General features: G+C 40.0%; 1 long non-coding RNA gene and 1 pseudogene across 4 annotated transcripts; both read right to left on the bottom strand.

Annotated features, from left to right (window-relative positions):
* LOC131238807 (aminopeptidase M1-like) overlaps positions 1-17,877 on the bottom strand; it is a 38,414-nt pseudogene extending 20,537 nt beyond the window's left edge.
* On the bottom strand, positions 13,293-16,501 carry LOC131239547 (uncharacterized). 4 transcript variants are annotated; one of them, XR_009168265.1, is made up of 4 exons: positions 14,641-16,501; positions 14,483-14,563; positions 13,950-14,032; positions 13,293-13,369 (listed from the first exon to the last, which is right to left on the bottom strand). It is a non-coding gene; the product is annotated as an uncharacterized LOC131239547 (long non-coding RNA). The 4 variants fall into 4 exon arrangements; XR_009168264.1 differs by lacking the exon at positions 13,293-13,369 and adding an exon at positions 13,378-13,691; XR_009168266.1 differs by lacking the exon at positions 13,293-13,369 and having other exon boundaries at positions 13,762-14,032; positions 14,641-14,735; positions 15,217-16,501.
* Positions 17,878-20,584: the final 2,707 nt, after the last annotated feature.

The raw sequence follows: 20,584 nt of genomic DNA, 5'->3' as shown, positions 1-20,584 counted from the left end.
AGGAGCCCATAAGCAATACCCATGTTGCAAACCCCTCATTCAGCCACAAATGTGTCCACCATTCCATTGTTACTAGATTTCCAAACCATTGATGTGCAAGTTCATGTGCTACAACAATTGCAACCTGTAGAGAAAGATAGCCATGATGAAACAGTTTGTGTAAACTTCAAGTCAAACTACCAGTGCAAATCAATTTGTGGTAATGTTTTAAATAATGAGTAGCAAGTAGTGTAGCATTCATCCCTCTAAAGGATGAGGCGTAAGTAAATGCCACTTCCAGATTTTCTATTAAGCTTGCCCTTGGTTGAACCAAATATCATGAAAGTACATTGCACTGAATTAGAATGATTATTAATGAAATTTGATGATATTTGATGCAACCAAACAACAGCCATAAATAATAGAAAAAAACAAAATAGGCCAAAGATGTAGTATAAAGCTGAAGAAATAGCTAAGGAACTGATTTAATGACATTTATTTATACTATAAAAATCGTTGCAAATTTAAATAATTTATATTGAAAATAGAAAAATGTAACAAATCATTGAAAACATTAATTGATTTTGATGTTTTACTGAAAAAAAACTTGTAGTGTAAAACTTGCAAAAAAAAAAAAAAAAAAAGCAAAAAAAAACAAACTTGTAGTGTAAGCTACGTAGCGTGCAGCGTAGGCTGTATAGTGTGTAGCATGTGCTAATAAACATGTACCATAAGCTACACGTGACTTACTATTTTCATGAGCTACATTGCATGAAAGCTAAGCTACACACTGCATAGCCAACTTTTTAAAACTGATTTGTGGTTATCAAATGCTCAAGTAAACATCATATGTCCCAAACAAGTCATGCAAAAAAGATCAATCAACATAGTGAAGCGACTTGGAGTCTGAAGAACTACTAAAAGAAAGTTCTATAGAAAATAGTAAATACTCCAAGGAAACAAATCTTCGGTTTCATAAATTAATAGCTGAAGGATCTCCATAACATAGTCAGGAACGGAATCTTGAACTATCAAGTATCATTAAACATATGCAAATTACCATTTGCTTGTTTGCTGCCGCAGAATGTTGATCATCATAGAGCAGAGCTGTTTCACGATATGTGACTAAACCATAGTTCTCCATAGCCCCATAAGCAAAATCAGGTATCGCAATCATATCCAGCTTGGGTAGTGAATACGGCATGGAAAAATAACTGACAAATTCCAGTAGCAGGTTAGATGATGGAAATCAAGCACATCCACCCCAGAACTAGAAAACACTTAAGATAATTATAATAGAACCCCAAAAAGAGAACAACACCATTATTAGCTTCTGTTTGAGTCCAGTTGGCTCCAAAATTCCACGAAAGTTTCCAAGGAAATGATTGTAACAATCAATTAACAGTAACTTAATGATCTCAACCTATGAAGAAGAATTTAGTTCAATAAAGACAAACCTACCTTTCGTAGAGATCAAGCGTCCTGACAGCAACATCAAAAGCAAATTTCCCTTGATTTGTCTTACCAATCTGACAGTATACACGAACCTTAGTACCTGAACATGCAAGATAACATTAATCAGGAAAACGGGTTGCCACATCATAAGAAATAAAAGTGTTCATTGCGAGTGCATACCATTGAGTGTCAAGCCTTCTATGTAATCAAACAAACCAACAATAATAGCCACCAAATAAGTTGACATAATTGGTGACTCCTGGAAAGAAACCGTCTTCAGTTTCCCATGAAGCTTTTCTTGAATGACTGGCATATTGGACAATGCCATCAGCTCTGAGGGCACTTCCAATGTTATCTTGAACGTAGCCTGAACACGATATGTTAGCACAATAAAGGGCCAGGGAAAAAAAAAAAACTATATTCATATACAGAATGATTACATTACATATACACCATAAGACCTCCCTATGAACGGATGGGAGTTTTTCAGAAAAGAGTAAACTGCCAACAAGATAAAAAGCGGCAGCAAGAGATTCTAGATTCAAATAGAACTGACCCTTTAGTTTTTTTTTCCTTTCATTTATGCTTTGTGTTTTTCATTTTGTTAAATTGGCGATGACGAGATGAAAGAGGAGACGAGAGTGGAGGAAGATGGGGGATCAAAGGAATGAATATCGAGGGGAGGGATGTTTGAAGAGTGTCATTTTGACGGGAAGGGAGGATGGACTGATAGCAGATACAGGGGAAATCAGGCAAAGAGGAATGGTAGGAAGGACAGGGAGAGGGAGGAGCTATAGTCTGTTTCCCCGAGGGGTTGCTTCCGATCAATTTCTCCACGGTGTACAGAAGGGGGGAAGGTAATGGAGGTGATTGTACCTCATGACGGGAGATCTTCGGTTTACTGCTGGTCTGCATTTGTTCGGATGGGCTCGGAGGAGGAGGTGATAATGGCAGTAAAGTTGAGGCAGTTGAAGACCTTGGGGAGGAGCTCAACCTAGAACATAGCTTTTCAAGAGATAGGAGTTGCATTTCCAGCGAGTCCTGGTGAGAGACCAGTGGAGCTTGGGAGAGAGCAGACCAACCAGGGGTCTCTTGTCTCATAGGAGTAGCGGGATGCAAAAGCAGATGTTGGAAGAGGGATGGCCATGGATCGTCAAGAGGAACTAGGGTCTGTGGAGGGGGTGGCATTGACATTGGGAAACTTGTTACCTGAGAACGATAATCCGAAGGAGGATTTTATCATTACTCCTTTACATGTTACAAAGATAAGTGAGGAAGTAGGCGCCATCCGTCGTCCTACTTCAATCACGACAATAGGAGTACAAGCTGCTCAAAAGGGTGATAGTGATCTAATAGAAGAACAACTTCACTGGTCCAAAGACATTCTGGAAAGGGTTGGAGGCCTGTTGGGGTTTTCTTTCGGGGCTTAAGATGAGGATGTGTATGCATTATTCCAGTTCATCCACAGCAGAGGAGCTCAAAGACAGTAAGAATTCCAAGTGGCAAAGGCCAGAAAACCTCCCAATGGCTGGAGAGAATTACTCAACTTAAAATTCTAAATCAATTACGACTCCGCAAGTAAGACCAATGGGGTAAAGAGGGCAAAAGGGTTAAAGTTTTTGATCAATGATAATTATGCCTTGGACTGTCAAAGGATTGGGCTGCAAGTTCAAAAGAACCCAGGTTAGGAAGATGTGTAAAAGGGCAAAAGCGGATGTCATTACGTTATAGGAAAATAAGTTGCAATCCATGGATGGAGGCATGCTGCACTCGACCTAGGGGGTAAAGAATACGGAGTGGTCAGCTTTGAGCATTATCAGCTCTACCGGGGTATAGTTATGGCATGGAACTTAGAGCTTTGGAGGAACAAAGAAAGCTACTCTGGTATGTATTCAATGTCACTAGTTCTGCAGGACATTTCTTTTAGCTTTCAATATGTCTTTTCAGTAGTGTATGGCCCCCTACATCCCAGAGCAAAGAGAGCAATTGTAGGTGTGTAAACCGAGAGGAGCTGAAAGCTTTTGTGTATATGAGACAACCCAAAAGGTTGAATATATAGAGATTACAGTATCTATACAAGGAAAGAAATAAAATCAGAATCATCTACCTATGGAAAGCCAACTATATAAGGTATACTAAATATACAAGGTATATTTCAGTCTGTCTAACATCCCCCCTCAAACTAATGCGGGTCATCGACAAGTAATAGTTTGCCAACGAGAAATGAGTGACGTGCAGAAGTTAGGGACTTGGTGAAAATGTTTGCAATCTGATCATGGGATGCAACATGTGGTAGAGAAATGAGCCCAGACTGAAATTTCTTACGGATAAAGTGACAGTCCACTTCAATATGCTTCGTCCGTTCATGAAAAACCGGGTTAGAGGCAATCTGAATGGCACTGAGATTATCAACATGGAGTGGAGTAGGATTCTGCACAGGAATGCCCAAATCGGAAAGAAGTCCACGTAACCAAACAAGCTCACTGCACGCAGCAGACATCGCTCGATACTCGGCTTCTGTGCTTGATTTGGAAACAGTGGCCTGCTTCTTACACTTCCAAGAGATGAGAGAAGTGCCGAGAAAAACACAGTAGCCAGTGGTAGATCTTCGTGTGAGAGCGCAACCAGCCCAATCAGCATCCGAATAAGCACGAAGGTCCAGAGTCGCCGTGGAGGAGAAGAACAGTGATCGATCTAAAGTTCCACGTAGGTACCATATGATGCGTAACACCGCAGTCATGTGAAGAGTCCGAGGAGCAGATACAAACTGACTGACGACTTGGACAGCATAGGCAATATCAGGGCGAGTCATAGTTAAGTAAACCAGATTCCCAACCAAACGACGGTATAAGTCAGGCTGTGCAAGTAGATCACCATCGTCGCGGCCATAATGAATGTTAAGTTCTAAGGGAGTCTGAACTGTTTTCTGATCTATTAATAATGCCAAAGCGAGAAGATCCTTGGCATATTTACGTTGGCTGACCAGGATCCCACGTTTAGAACGTGAAATTTCAAGCCCAAGAAAGTATGTGAGATGGCCGAGATCTTTCATCTTGAAGGAGGATTGCAGAACTTCCTTTAAAGCCGAGATGCCAGCAGTATCGCTATCAGTCAGTAGGAGGTCGTCAACATAGACCAGAACAATGACAATTCCGTGAGCAGTGATGCGCAAAAATAAGGATGGGTCATGACCACTTTGAGTAAAGCCAGCACCCGTAACAACATCGTGAAAGCGTTGAAACCATGCCCGAGGTGCCTGTTTGAGGCCGTACAGGGCTTTCTTTAGGCGACGTACCTTATTGTTAGGGATTAAGGAGCCAGCAGGCGGTTTCAAATACATGGTTTCTTGAAGATCTCCATGAAGAAGGGCATTTTTCACATCCATCTGAGCGAGTGGCCATGAGCGAATAGAAGATATAGCCAGAAGGGTACGAACAGTTTTCATCTTGGCCACGGGAGCGAAAGTTTCATCGTAATCAATTCCGTATTCTTGTTTGTATCCCTGAGCGACAAGTCGATCCTTGTATCGATCCAATGATCCATCAGACTTGAGTTTGACCGAATAAATCCATTTGCTACCAATTAGCTGTTGCTCAGCAGGTTGAGTGACAATGTCCCACGTATGATTATCTTCCAATGCTGCAAGTTCTTCTACCATAGCATTCTTCCAACAATCATAAGTGGCTGCTTGAGAGTATGCAGTAGGAATAGAAACGGTATCCAGAGTAGCATTCATGGCAGACATAGAGCATATCAACCGATCAGGCGCTCGATGTTCACGAGCGGAACGTCGGATCGAGGTAAATTCGGGATCAGCAATGGGTACAGTAGGTTCGGGTTGAGTAATAGGTGGTGGATCTGTATGTAGTCGACGTGAGTAAACCTGCAACGGACGAGGGAGAGTACTTGAGGCAAACAGAATTTCTGGAAAGGCAGTTAGACCAGGAGAGTTTGGAGTGTGCGGAGGAGGAAGAGATGAATGAAAAGCAATGTGCTTAAGAAAAACAACATGTCGTGAAACCCGAACACGACGAGAAACCGGATCATAACATCGAAAATCCTTCTGAGTTTCCCCAAATTCCAAGTACATACATTTGACTGATTTTGGAGATAGTTTGTTACGTTCACGTGAAGCCAAGTAAACATAACAGATACAACCAAAAACACGAAATGTGGAATATGCAGGAGGTAAGCCAGTGAGAACAGAGTAAGGAGATTTACTGTTCAGAACTTTGGTTGGCATCCAGTTAATCAAGTAGACGGAATGTAACATTGCTTCAGCCCAGAAAGAACGAGGAACACTCATAGCTGTCATCAGGGTGTTGGCAGTTTCAACAATATGACGATTTTTTCTTTCAGCCACCCCGTTCTGTTGTGGAGTATCAGAACAGGTGGTTTGATGAATAATTCCATGCCCTTGAAGAAATGTACGAAAATCAGTTGAGAGATATTCCCCCCTGAGTCAGAGCGGAGAGTTTGAACTGAAACCCGAAATTGAGTCTCCACCATAGAGTGAAATAACTTGAATTTTTCAAAAACCTGTGACTTCGATTGCAGAAAGTAAATCCAAGTGTCACGAGTGAAATCATCAATGAATATAACATAGTATCGTAACCCAGAGAGAGACATAATTGGTGAAGGACCCCAGACATCCGTATGCACACGTTCAAACATAGAAGATAATTTTGTAGTACTTAGGGAAAATGGAACACACTTACTTTTTGAAAGACAACAGGAAGAACAAGAATAATCCAAATCATTTTTATTAAGAGAAATATTCCCTAACATGCCAGACGAAATTAACTGAAGTAACCGATCGGAATGTGGATGACCCAGGCGAAAGTGCCATAGTTTCCACAATTTATTTGCCGAAGAAATATCTGATGAAGAAGGAGAAAAGAAACAACGAGCCGGAGTGACAGATGGATCAAAATCCAGCACGTACAGACGACCATGCCGCCTACCCCTCCCAAGTACCTTCCCCGTCGCCAGATCCTGCACAAAACAACAGTTGGGAAGAAATATGACTAAGCAGTTATTTGATGTGAGTTGACCAACTAAAATTAAATTGGAGGAGAGGTTAGGGACATGAAACACATCACGAAGGGTGAACTGGCGATGAGCAGAAGGAGAGAAAGTCAATGATCCAACAGACTGAATAGGTAGTCTAGTGCCATCCGCAGTAGAAATAGCCTGATTGCCGGTGTAGGGACGAATGTCACGAAGATGGGATACAGCACCGGTCATATGATTGGAAGCACCCGAATCAAAGAACCATGTAGAAGATGGGGATATACCTGACATACCGGCCGCAGAAAGGGCCTGAACGATTTGCTGGAGCATCGTAGGAGTCAACGGAGATGAAAGACTTTCAGCAGAAATAGTAGATGTAGAATCAGTAACAGTCGGCTCGGAAGAAATAGTGGCAGCAGTAGCAGAAAGAGCACGACCATGACCACCACGTCCACGGACGGAAGAAGATGCATATGCATGTGTACGGCAGTCTTGAATACCATGACCAGTTCATCGATAATAAGCGCACCATTCTTTACATTGAGCGACAACATGACCCACCTTATTGCAGCCGCGACAGGTTAAAGGAGAGGAGCCACATGTTGGTGTAGTGGTGGACACAGCAAGCACCATATTAGATGATCCCGGAGTCGAGGAAGGAAGTGATAGAACTTTCAGTCGTTGTTCCTCAACCAATAGATCATTAATAACCGAATTTAATGAAGGAGTAGGGCTACGGTTCAAGAGAGCAGCTCGACAATGCTCGAATTCCGGACGCAGTTTCATAAGAAATTGGCGAACTTGCGCACTCTCGCGCATAGTTTGGAAAATTCTAAAGTCATTAGGAAATATTGGATCCATCAAGGCCATCTCAGTCCAAATTGTGACAATTTTAGAATAAAATGATTGAATACTGTCGTCCCCCTGAGTAAGATTAACGAGATCCTGTTCCAGACGATATGACCGACCACATTACTTTGTTGATAAATTGTCTGAAGATGGTCCCACATTGCCTTAGCCGTGCGATGAGGTGTGAGGCCAACAGCAATGGACCGATCGACCGAATCGAGAATCCAGGTAATAATCCGTCCATTGTTCATTTCCCAATCAGCCAATTTATCGGCATCCATGGAAGTGGGAATAGTAACAGATCCATCAATTAGTCCCCACAAACCACGACCCTTCAGGAAGTTCTGAAAATGGATGGCCCATAGTGAATAGTTGGTACCATCAAAACTACACCTTGGGGCCTCTGTACGTGATGAGTTCTTGTTCATTGATCGGAATTAATATAAAGCACGCAAAGAGTTGTAGCAGAAGAATGTTTTAGGTGTACCGTACAGCAGGAGATATCCAACGGGTAGCAGTATCTGGATCTTGGCGGAATAGGAACAACAACAAGTAGCAGTATCTGGATGGCAACAACAACAGCAATAGGACCTCTGGATCTTGGCGGAATAGGATCTTGGCGGAATAGGAACAGCAACAGCAATAGGACCTCTGGACGGCAACGGGTAGTAGTATCTGGATTTGAAAAATGTAGATCTGGAGACGCAGCAGCAACAACAACAGATCTGGATGGGAGCAACAGCAACAGATTGTCAACAGATCTGGATGGGAGCAACAGATCTGGATGAGGTTGCTGGAACTCGAAGAGAACGAGTGACCGGGCGACGCTGGATGAGCAGAGGGGCGATGCTGGACGAGCAGAAGTGGTTGGACGGGTGGTCGGATGGGTAGGGGGTGGTCGGATCTTCAACAGGGGACGGTCGGACGACGCAGGGGTGGTCGGATCTTCAACAGGGGATGGTCGGACGCGCAGGGGTGGTCGGATCTTCAACAGGGGACGGTCGGAAGACGCAGAGGTGGTCGGATCTTCACCAGAGGGCGGTCGGACGACGCAGAGGTGGTCAAATCTTCAACAGGGGACGTGGGACGAGCAGCAGATGGCGCTGGACGAGCAGAGGGATGATCGGACGCAACAAGGTGGCCGGATCTGACAGGTGGTGCCGGATTTAGATCAGTGAGGCTCTGATACCATGTAAACCGAGAGGAGCTGAAAGCTTTTGTGTACATGAGACAACCCAAAAGGTTGAATATATAGAGATTACAGTATCTATACAAGGAAAGAAATAAAATCATAATCATCTACCTATGGAAAACCAACTATATAAGGTATACTAAATATACAAGGTATATTTCAGTCTGTCTAATAAGGTGGAGCTAAATAGAGTCAGACAGAAGTGGAGTTTGTAGTGGTGCCTTGGCGGAGATTTTAATATAGTTCGGTTTTGATATGAAAAATCAAATGGGGGGCATATAACTTGCAGCATAAAGGGCTTTGCAAATTGGGTGGTGTCACATGATATGGGCTTACCAATGGCGGGAGCAAAATTTACGCGAACAAATGAGCAGGAATAAGCGATTCTATTGCGCTTGGATAGATTTTTTTTTGTTTTAGTTGACTAGCTTGAGAAATTTCCACTTACTCTTCAGCAAGGCCTGTCAAGACCTATATACCATCGTCCAATTGTGTTAGAGGTGGTTGAGGAGGACTAGGGCCTAAAGCCTTTTAGGTTCGAATTAGCCTGGCTGGAGATTGATGGTTTTGTGTAGCTGATAAATGATGGGTGGGCTTCTTTTGAAGTTAATGACTTTACTAAGTTTAGTCTAAGCCGAAAACTCAAATTGTTGAAAGAGAAGATAAAAATTTAGAAGAAAGTTCTCAGTGTTCGGGAGGCAAAATTCAACATCATAATGAAGGCGATTCATGAGTTGGATGTAAAAGAGGAGGCAAGTTAACTGGCAGTTGAAGAGCATGAAAAGAGAGCAATCTTCGCCTTAACATATGCTAATTGTCTCAAAGAAGAGGAAATCGGGTGGTGGCAAAGATCAAGAGCATTATGGCTAAAAGAAGGAGATAGGAATTACATGATTTTTTCATGGTATAGCTAGCACAAAGTGGGACAACAGAATAAGAAGCTTAGTAGTGGATGGTAAAAGGACTTCGAAAAGGGGGCATATTTGTGATTCAATCATTCAATATTATAAGAACTACTTATCCCGTGATCAGTGGAAGAGACCACGGCTTGATAACTTGGAATTTCCTCAAATATCAAGTGAGGAGACAGCTTCTCTTAAAAAAACGATTTCCGAAGAAAAAGTTAAATGGGATCTTGATTCGATGTGAGGGGATAAGGCCCTAGGTCCAGATGGCTTCCCAACGATGTTCTTCCGTAAATTTTCGGAAGCAATCAAAGGCGGTGTGAAGGTGTTTGTTTCTGAATTCTATGAGCAAAGTCGTCTTTCAAATTATCTTAAAGACATCATTCATAGTTCTCATTCCTAAAATTGAAGGGGTGAAAATGTTAAAACACTTACAGGCCCATTAGCCGGCGCCGTATAAAATTTTAACTGAAGTCGTGCCTTAAGGTTTCGAAGAGTGCTTTTGCATATAATTTCTAAGAATCAAGGGGCCTTTGTTGTGGGTAAACAGATTCTAGATAGTGCTCTCATTGCCCATGAATGCATCAACTCCAACTCAACATCAAAAAGGCGTACAACCAATGTTCGAAGATCGGTATCACTACAAATTTCGCTGGCCAGGGATAAGGAAACGATATCAATATCACCGATAACCGAAAATGCGGAGAAACATGGGAAAACGGTGGAATTTTTCAGTGAAACTTCAGGAGATGCTAAAATACACATATTTGCATATTTAGGAATCAAAATTTGCAAAAAGAATGCATGCATAATAAGTTTTTGTTAATGGGGACCTAAAAGCATGTGTTGTCATAAGAAACCAGTCCAACCATCCCATCTATCCCATTTACCATCCAACCATCCCATCTCTCCATCCAACCTTCCATCCATCGATATTTCAGAATATCGACAACACACGATATTTTGTCCTCATTGACAATTGGAAAGGAAATGACAGACTGTAGTCTCGATATTTCCCATGTTGCGATAATAATAATATTGTGATATGATCGATATTATCATTTACAATTTGAACACTACATACAACCATGTGCCTATAAAACTTTTTGAAATGGTGATATTGATACATTGGCGATATTATCGAAATATCATCAACACATTGGTTGTACAAGTGACACTTGGAATTTACACAGTCGAAAATATTAGTGATATCTATACATTGGTGATACAAGAGACGCCTAGAATTTACATACTCAAAAATAATATGATAAATTGGCGATGTCAACACATTGGCGATACTTGGCAATATATCACCAATATCTGGAATTTCTAAGACTACCAGTGTTATCGATATTACTACTAGTGTTATCAGCATCGTCAAGCTGAAGATAAGGATAATATCGTGGAAATTTCAATAATATCAAGGATACTCCCAACAATGCATACAACCATGTAGATTGGGAGTTTCTTGATTACATGCTCAGGAGATTGAGTTGTGGGTAGAAATGGAGGGATCATATCCGAGCTTGCATGCAATCAACTGCTTTTTCCATTCTAGTAAATGGGTCATCAAAAGCCCTTCTTCAAGGCTTCCAAGGGCATCAAACAGAGTGACCCTCTATCCCCTCACCTTTTTTTTGTAGTGGTTGGGGAGGCACTTAGCAAGATGCATCACAAGGGGGACGAGATTGGTTTAATCAGCGGCTTGAAAGTGGGAAATGTGGGGATTCAAATTTGTTACCTCTAATATGCAGATAATACTCTTTTATTTTGTGTTGCAGAAGCAGTTTCAGTTGATAAGTTGTGGAAAATCATTGTTTGTTTTGAAACGGTTTCGAGCTAAACATCAATGTTCTTAAAAGTGAAATGCTGGGAGTGAGTGTGTAATGAGTTGTTGCAGCTGGCTACTGTTTTCGGTTGTAAAAAAGGAGTTTTTCCTTCATCATATCTAGGGTTGCCCCTATGTATAGGGAAGCCAAAAAAAACAGTTACAGGATAAGGTTATTGAGAGAATTGAGATGAAGTTTGGGAGGGAGCTTAACTCCTATTAAAGTTGCCTTCTCTAATATGCTTGTGTGCTTTATGTTGCTCTTCAAATGCCCTAAATCGACGTTGGATAAGGTAGGAAAAGCTGAGAAGAGACTTCTTGTGTAAAGGGGCCGAGGAAAAAAGGAAGTTTCATCTCCTAAGGTGAGAAGATGTGTGTAAGCCAATAGATGAAGGTGAAGTTGGCATAAAGGATTTGGGAACCATGAACATGGCACTCCTGGAGAAGTGGCTTTGGAGATTTGGTACTGAAGAGGGAAGATTATGGATAGAGTTTATTATGAATAAATATGGTACGTAAGTGGGAGGGCGTGGAGTGAAGAATCTTGTCTATACTAAACCTCCAAACTTTGGAAAGTGGTAGTTTCAACAAAGTTTATGTTTCATAAACAAATCTCCTTCTTACTTGGTGCTGGAAATCACGCGTCCGTTTATGGGTGGATGTGTGGTGCAAAGATCAGGCGCTTCCAGAAGTATTCCCTGGAGTGGCCCGCCTCACTTCGGATAGGAACAACTTTGTGGACTGTTGTTACTCCATTTGTAGCGGTTACGTGGTGTGGTCCCTCCTTGCTATAGAGATTTGACAGATGAGGAGATTGTGGATTTCACTAGCTTGTCAGACAGTTTGAAGTGTGTTGTCCTCTCGGCTTTAGAGGATGATTCAATGGTGTGGCATGTTCATAGCTCGGGTCGTTTTTCTATTTGCTCTTTCTACAAAATGATATATAAGAGGCCCCGTAGTTTTGATCATTCCTACCCATTTCGCTAGTGGTTTTGTGGAGCCCCTCCAATAGTCACGGCTTTCATCTAGTTAGTGGGAAGAAAGAGAATGCTAACAATCGACAATTTGCAAAAGAGATCCCTTGCCCTCCCAATATTTGTATGATGTGTGTGGGAGATGTGGAATCGATTGAATCTTCTCATTCACTACCCATTTTCTTGAAAGGTGTGGGAGCACTTGCTTGATATTTTTCATATCACGTGGGTGATGCCAAAATTTGTTGAGGACCGTCTGTGGGCCTGCCACGAAGGTGGGGTGGGGAAAGTTGGGAAAGTAATGTGGAGACTTCTTATTATGGTGGATTTTTGGTCTATTTGAGGGGATTGAAATAGCCACTGCTTTCAAAATAGGAGCTCTTCAGTGGAAGAGATTATTAGAAAATTTAAGTGTAGTGTTTTGGGATGGGCCCTTGATGTAACAACAATCAATTTTACCAATCTCTCCTTCTTCTTTTTTTCTTTTTTAGCTGTCACTACAAGAAATCTCACTTTTAGTGACGAAACTTTTGGTTGCTAAAAGTCAAATTTTCGTAGCTAAATTCGTCGCTAAAAGCCCGAGGCAGATGCGTTTTATCGGCGAAAATTTTGAAACGTAGCCAAAAATAAGCTTTTTAGCTACGAAACTTTTTGTCGCCAAAAAAACTTTTAGCGACGAAAAGTTTCGTCGCCAAAAATATTTGCAAAACTTTTGGCTACGAAAATTTTCGAAAACTTTTAGCTACGAATATTTTTGTCGCCAAAAAATATTTGCATAACTTTTAACTACGAAACTTTTCGTTGCTAAAAATATTTTGCAAAACTTTTAGCTACGAAAATGTTCGATATTTAGCTACGAAAAGTTTCGTCCTTAAAAATATTTTGTAAAACGTTTAGCTACGAAAAGTTTCGTCGCTAAAAGTTTTTATCTTTTACAGAAAATTCCTCATATACAACTATTATATAATATATTTCATCATATTCACATTCACATCCATCTAAACCCAAACTAGTAAATCCATCCAAACATAAACTACATTCATCCAAACACAAACAATCTTATTCATATCACATTCATTCACGCATAAATACATATAAAGCTTAAAAACTAGTTAAAATCTAGTTCCTCACTATTAGCCTTCCTAAGCTTAAAGACTGTATGAGGCTGGGCAATCTGTTCATTCATCAAGAGCCCTCAATAAATTAGAGAAATGATGGAGCTGACCTGAATGACTATTAATTACTGTGTAAATTTAAATTTAAAGAGAACTAGCATAGAATGTGGCACTTCTTAAAGGTACAGAAAGAGCTATTATTTGCATTCTAGACTAGACCAGAGCAGGCTGCAACGAGCTGATATATCTTTCACTTGAAAATTGGTGCAAATAAATCCACCCCACTTTCAGTTCTTAGTTTGAACTAAAGCCATGCTTGATTTTCTCTTTGTTGGTTCTAAGATTGTGATCAGCTATGTAGAATTTAATTACTAAATTGATCTGTAGAGAAATTACAACTAAATAAAAAATATATAAATTTCTATAAAAAGTAAAAACTATACAGTATCAATATTGAAATTTTCCATTTCAAAATTAATTGAAAATTTCCAAAACTCTCACAACCATTTACAGATTCAAAGCAGTAAGTTTCGTGTTTTCCCTTTTTTCAAATGTCTATGCAACATATGACTCAAAATGCTGGAATAACATGTAGATTTAGAAAATTCAAATAGAAAACAGAATTGTGCTCCATGATACCTGGGGATCAGGATATACTGCAAGCTCAAATTTCTGAGGATTAGTAGGATTACGCGAATCATGGGGAATAACCATTGCAGAACCTGAAAATTGCCAAATTTCTCAAACACTCCATAGATGCAAATAAACATTAGGGCTAGTGTAGCTGCAATATGTGATTGCCACAATTCAATAAATTTTTACAACCTATCAACCATAGCATTGCATTGATATGTGCCAATTTGATCAATCCAAATCACAGGCCCAACAATGGATGAAATGGCCTGAAAGGTTGAAAATCACACTGATCAGACAATCTTAACCATTTGATTACACATCAGTTTTGGATGAAATGGCCTGAAAGGTTGAAAATCACCTAGTCTAGGCTGGCTGCACTGTATAAGTGCCCTGACTGAAGCCAATCCACTCATCCAATGAGCCGCATGCATATGTAAAGTGAGATGTGCTCATATATAAAAGAAAAAAAAAAAAAACATTAAAAAAATTATACGGTCCAAGGTCAGCACATTTATAAAATAAATAAATAAAGTGACCCAAAACAGGGGATCCACATCTAGCCACATCTCCCCAAGGGTTACTCCTTTGTCACCTCTTCTTTCTAAACGTACCCAAACCTGTACAAAGGTCAGCACCCCTCTAATCAGCATAGGGAGTAATTAAAAGTTTAAGCATGGAAGTGAGATGAATACACCTTAGCCTATTCCATTGCTCGTTCATTTGTAACAGTCCTTTCATGCTCAGAACTGACTTCATCAATATCATCATCCTCTGAACACATGCTTCTTACTGAACCGTAGAAAGCCAATAATGCATTTAATCAACTCAAAGAGAAAAACATACATGGGGAAGTAAACTTAAATTACATAAACCAGAAACACTGGTGTGCATGGAAACTTGATATACATACATGGGGAAGTAAACTTAAATTACATAAACCAGAAACACTGGTGTGCATGGAAACTTGATATACATACATGGGGCAAAAGGATGTGAAAAAAAAAAAAAACCATGACCCCTCCATATATAGAAACCCATCTACATGATAGAACATGCATTTGGGTTCTCATCGCTGAACATGGTGGTGTACTGATCTTCTTGTTTAGTCCCAAGATTAGAAAGAGAAAGGGCCTCAACATTCCTGACACAACTAAAAATAGAGGAGTTGCCTAGAGAGGCAAGAGACCGCCTATTTTTAGTTAATTGGGGATGGGGTATATTAGATGTAAATAAATGTGGGTTACACATGGTGTCTTAGGGTGGCTCTCACTTCATCCTCTTCTTCCTCTTCCATTAAGTTTGGCTCTAACTTTAGGGAGAGGATTCTGCTTAGAGCCCAAAAATTGCTCCTAGTTGTATTTCAAAAGAAAAAAAAAAGTAGTAAATTTTTTTAAGAGAAACAGTATAAAAAGTACTAGAAACATTGAAGCAAATGAAAATTGAAACACATGAAAAAATTGCCTGGGGCATGGCTTTAAAAATAGGTCAGCTTGGCAATGACCAATGATAATGCAGTAATCTGATGCTAGTTGAACTCAACCATAGCAATGTAGCATCAAAGAGACGGTGCAATAAATCCAATGAAACGTCCACGAGTTATCATGCAAGTCTCGAACAACAAGCTCTTGAGTTGGAGGTTGCATTGAGTAATCCTGAAATAGATAAATAAGAAGTTTATAGTGCATACAAAGCCATGAAGATTCATACATTCCCAAACCAAGTCTTTTGGGATTCCTTTCAATTTAAAAGTCTCTCACCAATGGTGGGAATAGCTTTTTTGCTGCCCTACGAGGCACGGAGAAAGGAATCCATATATTTGTAGTGAGAATAATTAGGTTGCAGTAATCAACAAATGCTTTTAATGGAATTGCAACAGCATTGCTAAAAGACACGAGTGAGCTATGGAAAAGAACTAAACAATGGGTTTGAATGCAGTATTGGGTATTCTAAATGACTTGATCAAGAAAAGTTATAGCACATGCTATATAAATCTGCTAGTTCTTAAACACAAATTGAATAAAATTGTTAATTTCCTAGTATTGACATAAAATTCATTACATGGAGGCATGATAAGAACATTACATTGAGATCAAATAACAATAAAATTGAATCTTAACATCAACATGGACTGTTGGTACACATGCCAAAATGACATACATTTGTGGGATCCAAGCCATTCACTAGGCAAGGCCCACCTTGAGGAGTAACAAATCCACCAATGACATACACCAATCTTACCAAATCCAATGGAGTAACAAATTACTGGTTTGAAAAGGCATGGCTTGAAAAGATGCGCACACTGTTTATCAGGAAGGGATCAAGGTTCTCTTCTCGTGGTGTGATTACTGGGGATGCATATAAAGGGATTCATGAAATCAGTTCACAACATTTATGAAAATAAGATTTAAGAAGAAAAAAAAAACCCATGTTTGCATGTACAATTAAGCTAATGGTGTTCCCTAATGATTGTAATGAAGAAGTAAGCCTCAAACTGGAACCATATTCCTTTCCAATCTGACTTGAAAGTGGCATAGTTGCAACTAGAAGCTAAGTCCTTGAATATGATTGCCATGTAGAGTAGTGTTATATTCTTTTCTCGCTTTTTGGCGTGTTATTAATAAAATTTAGTTATTATCTCTCAAAAAAAAAAAAAAAACCTTAGGACTGCATTGTGGAAAAATGTTGTATATTTCTTGTTCATTGAATAAGAACCATATTTATAAATAGAGGATAAGAACCTTTATTCCAGAAGATAAGAAAATTTCCACAACGATGAAATCTCAACAGAAGCTAGTGACATGAGGCGAGGTGATTCTAGAAGTTGTGAGGGAGGCTGACTACATGTTTGATGACTTTTAAGATGTAAACCATTGGCACTTCCAATGGCTACTGAAGGATCTAGCAGCATTTCCAATAGCTAGCATTTGAATCTTTAGCACTTTCGGTGGCTGACTGGCTGCAACAATTTCAATGGGTGGTGGGCAAATGGGGTTGTAGTTGATAATGGGTTTATGTGGCTTACAGGGACGATGAAGGTGACAATAAAGTGAATTGGTTGCAGGAGACACCCACAACAGTTCGGATAGGAAAGGTGATGCAGGACAATTAACCACTTGCACTAAAAGCTCGAACTGATAGAGCATAGCAAATCAATCCCTTTATCTCATAGCCCAGGCCCCACATCCCATGGGATAGGACCTCGGCCGAACACACCCCCCCGTGAGCCCCACTTCACATGGGTTCCGCTTTACATGAGCCACCCGCCTCACACGGGCCGCCCACCCCGAGTGTGCCCCTGCATCCCACAAGCCACCCCACTCGAGCCCTGTATGAAAATGCCCCTGCATTAAAAGGCATTGTCAAACAGAGATGGGTTTGGGCACTGGACGTGGTGGGGTTCCAAATCAAGGATCTCCTCTATGGTTGCCAATGGTGATAGATGGGAAGGGAGACTCAAAAGCTCAGATTAGCACCAAAGCCTATCACGGCTTTGATACCATATTAAATTAGAGACTATAAATTTCGTATTCATTGAATGAGAACTGTATTTATACGGAGGGGATACAACTATACACAAAGCTGTATTCGTATCTTAAAGATAATATCCTATCAATAAGATAATAACATATATACCAAATACCAATCATACATAACAGATAACACTAATCTACTAACAACTTTGAAAGTATGTGAGTCATTGTTAAAATTATGAAACCAGAGAAGGTAAAGCATTAATTCATTCAAAGAAATAACAAGTAAACAATTACCTTAACAGCAGGTTCATCCCAACATGGAAAACATCGACGTGCATCTACGGCCTCAGAATTGCTAATAACTGCCATGTTCTTCTTCTCCCGTCATGCTCGTAAGTACTGGAGAAAAAAAATTTAAAATCAAAATAATAACAACAAGAATGATAATATATAACCATTTCAGCTTAAAGTGTTCTACACAGCCGCAGAACTGTAGTTTTAGAGTATCTCTACAATCCACAAGGCAGCAACCTCAGTAGAGACCATTCATTATTCGGTAGACCATACCAAATGAAATAGTGGAAGTATTGATTTTCACCGTTGAAATGTTTCTAAGCCCCCAATGATGTTTATTTTTCATCCAAACTGTTCATAAGATCACAAAGACATGGATGAATGGAAAAAAAAATATCATCTTGATATAAAACTTCTGTGGGCCCCCAACAACTTTTCAACTGTAGAATTCAATTCACACTGTTTCAGGTGGTGTGGTCCACTTGATCTTTGAATATGATTAATTTTTGTTGTAAAACCCTAAAATTAGATGATAAAAGAGATGGATGGAGTTGATATAATGCACGAGTGATGACGGTGGGCTCCACAGACTTTACTCAGTACGCTTACCCTGCTGAGTTACTTGACACGCAAACCGCTTCCGTTAACGTCTCCGTTATACTTCTTATTAAATGAACTTTTTTTAATATATTTAAAAAATCTAATGATGTGGCACTTATAGTGACGTTGACCAATGAAAACACTGGAGGTAGGAAGTTCCTGCCTCCGGGAGGCAGAGGATCCGCACTCTTTCCCATAAAGTCGTTAATAGGAAGTTCCTGGGAACTTGGGTGGGGCCCATTGTGATGCTTGTGAGAAATCCACCCATTCATCCCTTTTGTGAGCTCATTTTAAGACATGAGAACAAAAACGAGCCTAATCCAACACTCAAGTGGACCGCACAAGTGGGGAAAACTAGGGGAAAAATGCCTACCATTGAAACCTTCCTGGATTCCAACTTGACGTTTACAAGACATCCAAACCATTTGTAAGGTCATTTCCATTGGGATTAACTAAAAACACAAAAAACTTAGCATGATACAAATTTTTTGTGGACATGCAAATGTTTCAATTGTGGTTGTTCAATCCCCATGTTTCCTCTTGTATGGCCCACTTGAGTCTTGGATCTAGCTCATTTTTTGTCAAATAAACTAAAATAAGGTTGCGAAAAGGATGGATATGATGGATTTATCACAAACATCAAGGTTGTCCCACCTAGTTCCCAATACTAAAGGCTTTTCAAGAAATCCTCATCCGTCTAACCTATGCAACCGACCTCGTTGTTGTTATATTGCTGTTGTGGGCCCCACCATGATGTAAATGTTATATTCACACCATCCATCCATTTGGCAAGATTATTTTATGGCATTAGCCCAAACATAAGGCAGATCCAAAGCTCAAGTGGACCACAACATAGAAAGCATTGGGGATTGAGTGTCTACCATTGAAAACTTCTTAGGGGCCACACAGGTTTTGGATCAAGATGATATTTGTTTTGTCCTTTCATCCAGGTCTGTGTGATAGTATGAACACGTTGGATGACAAATAAACATGATGGTGGGCTGTAGGAAGTTTTCAAAGGTGGGCATCATTGTCCCCATTGCCCTATGTGGTGTGATTCATGCTTTGGATCTACCTCATTTTTGGGCTCATAACCTAAAATGATATCTCTAAAAGGAGAGACGGTGACATGGAATTGAGAATATATATATATATATATATATATATATATATATATATATATATATATATATATATATTAGATGTCTTAAATCAATTTAACAACAGGGTGTGTTGATGCCATCGATAGACCAGTCAATGCTATCGAGCACTGTTTGATGCCATCGAACAACTACTCGATCCCATCAAAGAAATTTGAAATTTCTCCAATTGGTTGCCGGACTATTTGGGTAGATGTTCAATGCCATCAAAACTTAAGTTCGATGCCATCGAGACCTATCGAAGTGCAATCGAGAAAATCCGAATTTCTATGTTTTATCTCTAGATTGTTTTGGTGCTTGTTCAATGCCATCGAAGTGGGGTTCGATGCGATTGACGGTTTGTTGATTCCATCGAGACCCATCGAAGGTCCCATTAAGCATATCGCACAGAGTTACGCAGAGTTGCATATCTATGGGATTTGTTCTCAATTTTGTTTGTGATTCTCCTAGAGGCTATATATAGGGGGTCTAATTGGGATCAAAGGGTATCTCAGAGTTTTTCCAATTCATTCCTAGGGTTTTAAGGGTGTAGCTTGGGGTGATTCAAGGCTTGTTCGAATCGGGTATTCTCTAAACTCTTGTAATTTCTACTTTCATAGTGATTATCTGTCGCTTTGTGCTGTGGTTTTTTCTCGAAAGAGTTTTTCACGTTAAAATCGGTGTGTTTGCATTGTGCTTGATTGGTGTGATTAGATTACTTCACTTGATTCATCTTTGTGTGCTTCTGTCCCCCAACAAGTGGTATCAGAGCTAGACGTCGGGGCACAAACTTGAATTTGAAAGTGAGTATCAATGGTTGTCAATCCTAAGTATGATGTTGAGAAGTACTTCGGGAGAATAATTTTGAATTATGGAAGGTTAAGATGATTGGCCTATTAGTTCAGTAAGGATTGGACAACGTCCTTAAGAAGCGACCGAAATCTATGGATGACAATGAATAGAACAAACTGTATAAGAAAATGAGAACCTCCATTTAATTGTGCCTAACCGATGAGGTTCTTTATAGGGTCATGAGAGAGAAAACCGTGACGAGTGTATGGTGATGTTAGAGGATATCTATGCAAAGAAATCCCTTGAAAATTGCCTATACTTGAAACTGTAGTTGTTCAAT

The sequence above is a fragment of the Magnolia sinica genome, chromosome 3 (genome assembly GCF_029962835.1).
Source record: "Magnolia sinica isolate HGM2019 chromosome 3, MsV1, whole genome shotgun sequence".
Classification (NCBI taxonomy): Eukaryota; Viridiplantae; Streptophyta; class Magnoliopsida; order Magnoliales; family Magnoliaceae; genus Magnolia; species Magnolia sinica.
Note: the sequence above shows the minus strand (reverse complement) of the source record. Positions and strands in the feature narration are given on the sequence as shown.